Here is a 7,150-nt window from a genome sequence, read left to right on the forward strand (position 1 = left end):
GCAGCCCGGGGTCGCCCCGAGCTGGGGGCGGGGGTAGCGGGCCGCCTGGGGCGGGGCGCTGGGCCGCTATTAGCTCGGTTCTCTCGGACGGGGACCCTCCCCGCTGCGGTCTCCTCGGAGGAGCTTTAACCGTATGAGGGCGGCCTCTCTCCGGGCCGCCGCGACTCCTCGGCGCCCGCGCCGGGCCCCGGGTCTCTAAGGGTCACGACGCTGGAGAAAGATGCTCCAGGACGAGGCTGGGGGTGCGGGCGAGGGGTGCCCGGGCCACGCGCCTATTCGTGCCCAGACGACTTGACCGACATTTCGTCCTTCCGCTTTACCTCCCGGGGAGGGACTGAGGTGTTCGCCCTTGGTTAGAAAGCCCGGGTATGTTTCATCCTAGTTTCTGTGGCACTGGCCACTGAGCTGTGTGTGACTGCTCCAGTTTTTCTTTAATTGGCCCCATATTTCAGTCCCGTTTTGGAGATCTGCTGACTTGTAAAAATAGCAGGAAAAGGGCTCTTGTTGAAAATGCCTCCACATGCATGCCGAGGGGGGAGATAGAAGTGGATGTGGATTAGAGACCCACGTGAATTTGCAAGTACCCTTAGCTGGTCTTTGTGCACGATCGGCTTGGTTTGGTTGCTATTTTCCTTACCCTTGGAGAAGTCAACGTTTGTTTTCTTTGGAAAGTTATTTAGAAAACCTATGCTTTGCACTGCCCTTACAATAGTAGACTTCACAAACGTTAACTTGTTGATAATCAATTGGGAAGAAAGAGGCAACAACAGCCCAATTATCTGGAAATTATTGCGGTATATCCATTTGTTGTTGTCAGGTGTCTTCGAGTCGAGTACAACCCATATCAACCTTGTGAACAACAGATCTGAACCCTATCCTATTCTGTGCCATCCTCACACTTCCTGACAGACACGTAAGAGCCCATTGTGGGGGTCACTGTGTATATCCATATGATAGAGGATCTTCTTCACCAACCGACCATTTCGAGGTGTCCCTCTCCAAGGAATCGCCCCTCCTAGCAACATGATCAAAGTATGTGAGATGAAGTCTCATCACCTTTGCTTCCAAATAACATTCCAAGTGGACGCACTCCTGTTCTTGTTGTTATGTGCCGTTGAGTCGTTTGCGACTCAAAGCGACCCTATGCACAACAGCCCTAAACCCTGCTCTATCCTGCACCAACCGCACTGCCTCTGACACACCCATCCCGATTACCCCAGTCACCGAATCAATCCATCTCATAGAGGGTCTTCCCCTCCTGCGCTGTCCCTCCACCCTCCCAAGCATGATGTCCCTCTCCAAGGACCCGTCCCTCCTGGCAACATGTCCAAAGTATATCAATCTTCCACCAATCCTGATGCCACAATTCTCTCCTAGACATGTTTATTTGTTCTTTTGGCCATCTGTAGGATGTTCAGTGCTCTTCTGCAATACCACAGCTCAAAGGCATCAACTCTCCTTCTGTACTCCCTAGTCATTGTCCAACTCTCTGATGCATAATAAGCGATTGCAAAGACCATGGCCTGTATCAGGTGCGCCTTAGTCTCCAGAGAGACACCGTGGCTCCTGAGTACTTTAGAGAGGTCCCTAACAGCAGACTTTCCCATCGCGATACGCTTTTTTATTTCCTGACTGCTGGTGCCAAGAGTGTTGACTGTGGAGCCGAGCAAACTGAAGCTGTGAACAATCTCAATCTCTTCACCATCCATCCTGATGCTGCCAATTGGTCCAGTGGTGAGAATCTTTGTCTTCTTGACATTGAGCCTCAGTCCATACTGAAGGCTGCATTCCTTGACCCTCCGCAGCAAGTGCATGAGGTCCTCCTCAGTTTCAGCAAGCAGGGTTGTGTCATCTGCATAACGCAGATTGTTAATAGATCTTCCACCAATCCTGATGCCACAATTCTCTCCTAGACATGTTTATTTGTTCTTTTGGCCATCTGTAGGATGTTCAGTGCTCTTCTACAATACCACAGCTCAAAGGCGTTAATACTTCTGTCACCCTTATTCTTGTCCAGCTCTCAGATGCAGAGCAAGCAATCTGAAAGGCCATGGCCAGATTCAGACACACCTTATTCCTCAAATTGGCAGCATTACTCCTCGAAATTTGGAGAGGTCCCTAACTGTAGACTTTTCCAGTACAATACATCTCCTGATTTCCTGACTGCTAGTACCAAAGGTATTAATTGTGGACCAAGTAAGATGAAGTTATTGACCTTTTCCATCTTTTCCCCTTTCACCATGACACTGCCTGTTGATCCAGTGGTAAGAATCTTTGTCTTCTTTTCATTGAGATGCAATCCATATAGAAGGCTGTATTTTTTTTATTTTCTGCAACAGGTGCTTCAAGTTCTCACTTTCAGCAAGCAAGGTTGTGTCTTCTGTATAACACAGGCCAATTCTGATGCCACAGTCCTCTTGATAATGTCCAGCTTCTCAAATAATTTTCTTAGCATACAGATTGAATCAGTATGGAGAGAGACTACAACCCTGTCTCACTTGCTTCCTAATTTTAAACATGTTAGCCATAACTTGTTATAACCCACACAGTCAAATGCCTTTGCATAGTCAATAAAGCGTAAATAGACATTCTCCTGGTATTCTTGACTTTCTGCCATAATACATCTGACATCAGCAATGATATCCCTAGTACCACTGCCTCTTCTAAATCCTGCTTGAACTTCTGGCTGTTACTGATCTATGTACTGTTCTAGCCATTTTTGAATGATCATCAGCAGTATTTTGCTTACAGGTGATACTTATGATACTGTTTAATAGTTTCCACATTCTGTTGGATCACCTTTCTTGCGAATGGGCACAAATATGGACCTCTTTCAATCTGTTGGCCAGACAGCTGTCCTCCAAATTTCCTGGCATAGACTGGTAAGCACCTTCAGGGCTGCATGTGTTAAATGAAAACAAGTCAGTTGGTATCTCATTGATTCCTGGAGCCTTATTTTTTGCCAATGCTTTCCATGCAGCTTATCCATTTGAGATATGAGGAAATGATGGCATATTGGCTCAGTGAGTTGTACTGCTAACGCAAAGGCTTCCAGTTTTAATCCACCAGCTGCTCCACTAGAGAAAGAAGGATAGTCTATCCCTGTGCAATTTATAGCTTCTGAAAAACCCACTGGAGAGTCAGCGACAGGCTGCTTCCAATTGGACAACAAGGATAATGATCATGTAGTTAGGTATTATCAAATCAAATATGACTCATAGCAAGTCCATGAACAATGCATCTGAACCCTGGCCTGTCCTGAGCCATCCTCATCATTGCTGACACACTTGAGTCCATTCCTTCAGTCGCTGTGTCAATCCATCTCCTCAAGGGTCTGGTCTTCCTCTCTTCTACCCTCTCCCTTTCCAAGCATGATGTCCCTCTCCTAGAAGTAGACCTTCATAGCATCATGTTCAAAGGATGTGAGACAAAGCTTTTCATCTTTGCCTCTAAGGACCACTCTGACAATGTTTTCTCCAAGATATACCTGTGTGTTCTTTTGGTAGTCCATGGGACGTTCAGTACTCTTCTCCAGCACCACAACTCAAGGACTTCAATTCTTCTATTTTCATTATTCATTGTCCAGTTCTCAGAGGCATAGTAAGTGATTGAAAAGACCATGACCTGAGTCACAGGCACCTTAGTCCTAAAACTGACATCATTGCTTCTCAATAATTTGGAGAAGTCCCTGACAACAGACTTTCATAGTGCAATATGCCTCCTCATCTCCTGACTGCTGGTACTACGGGTATTGATTGTGGATCCAAGTAATATGAAGTCTTTGCCAATTTCATTTTTTTTTCTCTATCATGATGTTGGAAACAGGAGTGGCATCCACTTCTTAAACAACAAGCCTCTAGAAACTCTGTGAACTTTGATAAATGTTGGTAGTTATAGAAAGGCATCAGGCCTTTTGTTCATAGGGTCGCTATGAATCGTGCTTGACTCAAAGGCAAATCAACAACAACATCACGATGTTGCCTCTTGGTCCAGTAGTGAGAATTTTTATTTTCTTGTTGTTGAAATGTAATCCATATTGAAGGCCATAGTCTTTGATCTTCTGTAGCAAGGGCTCTTCAAGTTCTCACTTTCAGCAGGCATGGTTGTATCATCAGCATAAAGCAGGTTGTTGATGAGACTTTCTGTGATCCAGATGGCTCATTCTTCTTCCTCAAGTCCAGCTTCTCGAATGATTTGCTCCACATAATTGAATCAGTATTGAGAGAGGGTACAACCCTTACATACACATTTCTTAATTCCAAACTATGTGGCATTCTCTGTTCTCACAACAGCCTCTTAGTCTAGGTGTAGATTTCTCATGAGCACAATTAAGTGTTCTGAGATCCCCATTCTTCTCAAGGTTAGCCATAATTTATTATTCAGAGTTACAATTCACATTCAAATGCCTTTGCATGGTCAATGAAGCACAAACAAATTCTTCTAGTATTCTCTGCTTTCACTCAGGGTCCATCTGACAATGGTATTTCTGATACTATGGTCTCCTCTAAAGACAGCTTGAACTTCTGGAAGTTCTCTGTCTAGGTACTATTCTGGCCAGTTTTAGATAGTCTTCAGCAATATTTTGCTTGTATGTTGTTGTTGTTATGCATCGTCGAGTCGCCTGCAACTCATAGTGACCCTATGTACAACAGCCCTAAACCCTGCTCTATCCCTTGCCAATCTTACTGTCTCTGATATGCCTATCCCTAATACCCCACTGACTGAATCAATCCATCACATTGAGGGTCTTCCTCTCCTGCACTGTCCCTCCACCCTCCCAAGCATGACGTCACTCTCCAAGAACTGACTGCACTTTGCAACATGTCCAAAGTATATCAGATAAAGCTTCAGAATTCTTGCCTCCAAGGAACACTCTGGCTTCACCCTCTCCAGGACAAAACTGTTTGTTCTCCTAGCAGTCCATGGTATATTCAATACTCTTATCCAGCACCAAAACTCAAAAGCATCAACTCTCCTTCTATCATCCCTAGTCATTGTCTAGCTCTCTGATTGCAAAGACCATGACCCATATCAGGCGCGTCGTAGTATCCAAACTGGCATCATTGCTCTTAAGTACTTGGGAGAGGTCTCTGACAGCAGACTATCCCAGTGAAATTTGTCTTTTAATTTCCTGACTGCTGATAGCAAGAATGTTGACTGTAGAGCCAAGCAAACTGAAGCTGTCAACAATATCAATCTCTTCATCATTCATCATGATGATGCCAGTTGGCCCAGAGGTGAGAATCTTTGTTATCTTGATGTTGAGCTTCAATCCATACTGAAGGCTGCAATCCTTCTCAGTTTGAGCAAGCAGGGTTGTGTCATCCACATAACACAGATAGTTGATGAGTCTACTTCCAATCTTGATGCCACACTTCCCCTCATAGAGCCCATCCTATATGGAACAGATTATCTGGGAGGCTGGGTTTGCATGTTACAGGGTTAATTAAATTTCTTAAGATGCCACTTTAAGTGGCAGGCTCAGAACTTGAGCTCCACCCTTCCCTGCATGCTTCCAAGTATGATGGCCTTCTCCAAGGAGTGGTCCCTCCTGGCCATGTGCCCAAAATATGTCAGAGCTTCAAGATTCTTGACTCTAAGGAGCAACCTGATTTCACTCTCTCTGGGAAAGACCTGTTTGTTCTCTTGGAAGTCCACTGTATGTTCAGTGCTCTTCTCCAGCACCATAACTCATTGGCATCAATTCTTCTTTTGTCATCCTTAGTAATTGTATAGCTCTCAGAGGCATAGCAAACAATTTGAAAGACCATGATCTGTATTGAGCCCACCTTAGTCTCTAGTCTAACATCGTTTCTCTTTATCATAAGCCTGTTCTCTTTTCCAGCCCACTTTATTGCCCACCTTGTTCCATGAAAGGGTAAGATAGAAAATATTTGATAGACATTTGATAAGCAGTTACTATGTACTGACCACTAAGCTAAATGTGTCCATAGAATACAGCAATCTCACAAGATAGGTATGATTTTTATCCCCATTTTACAGAAAAAGGAACTAATTACACAGCTGGAAATTGGCAGGGTCCAAACTGAACTCCAGGACTGTCTACTGTAAACAGAAATTTTAAGTAAGTGGAGAGATGTTATCTATGGTGCTTATGTTTTGTTTTGCTTTGGTTTGTTTGTTGTTGTTGTTTTTAGTAACTGTTCTAAAAATACTTGACCTTTTTATGTGATAATAGGGTCCCTGAAGGAGCCCTGGTGGCATAGTGTATAAAGTATCAGTCTGCAAACAGAATGATTGGCATTTTGGATCCATCACTCAGTCTGCAGGAAAAAGATGGACAAAGTTTTCCCATAAAGATTTACAGCATCAGAAACCTAATGGAGGCTCACAGAGTCAGAAGTGACCCACTGGCATTGGGAATAGGGTTCCTGGGTCCCTGTAGCTTTCAGTAGGTTAAGTGTTAGGCTACTCGCTGAAAGATTAGCAGTTTAAGTCACCAGCCATGTGGGAAAGAGGAGACTGTCTCTTCCTACTAAAATTTCCAGCCTCAAAACCCCAATGGAAATTTGCCAGGAGTTAGAATCAACTTGAGGGCAATGGGTTGGTAATGTTTGTTTCTTTTCTTTTGAGGCAGGTGATGGTGAGGGAGATGGTAAAATGATTAAAATGCTTGACCATGAACCAAAAGGTTAAAGGTTGGAATCCTGCCAGGTGGACCTTCAAAGAAAACTCTGGCAATCTACTTCCAAATGGTCCCAGCCATTGAAAATTCTGTAAAGCACCATTTTTCTCAGAAACCCATGAAGTCATCATGGGATCATCATCACCCATGAGACTTTAACTCAACAGCCAGTGATTTAATCTTTCACTTATGTGATGATAGTATGATTTCTGGACTTTAATAGAACCAGCAGACAAAATCAAGATTCAAGGGGCAGAATATGCATCAACTCCCTTTTTAAAATAGGGAAGAGAAATCTTTCCCCTTTTCTTATATTGTCATCTATGCAAAATACATCTTTCTCAGAAGATACTGTACATATTCACTTGGTCAAAGCTAAAAATCATTCCCAGCTTTCAAATCAACATTTAATCGTGGATGAGCTACTGATCCAGAAACTCCGTTAGTGAGGACTCCCCCATCACTTCCACAGTTCCAGGCCCTTTAGTGGTACATGATGCTCGA

This window comes from Elephantulus edwardii, unplaced genomic scaffold, assembly GCF_000299155.1.
Source record: "Elephantulus edwardii isolate Elephantulus edwardi_28Jun2011 unplaced genomic scaffold, EleEdw1.0 scaffold00068, whole genome shotgun sequence".
In the NCBI taxonomy this organism is placed as follows: domain Eukaryota; kingdom Metazoa; phylum Chordata; class Mammalia; order Macroscelidea; family Macroscelididae; genus Elephantulus; species Elephantulus edwardii.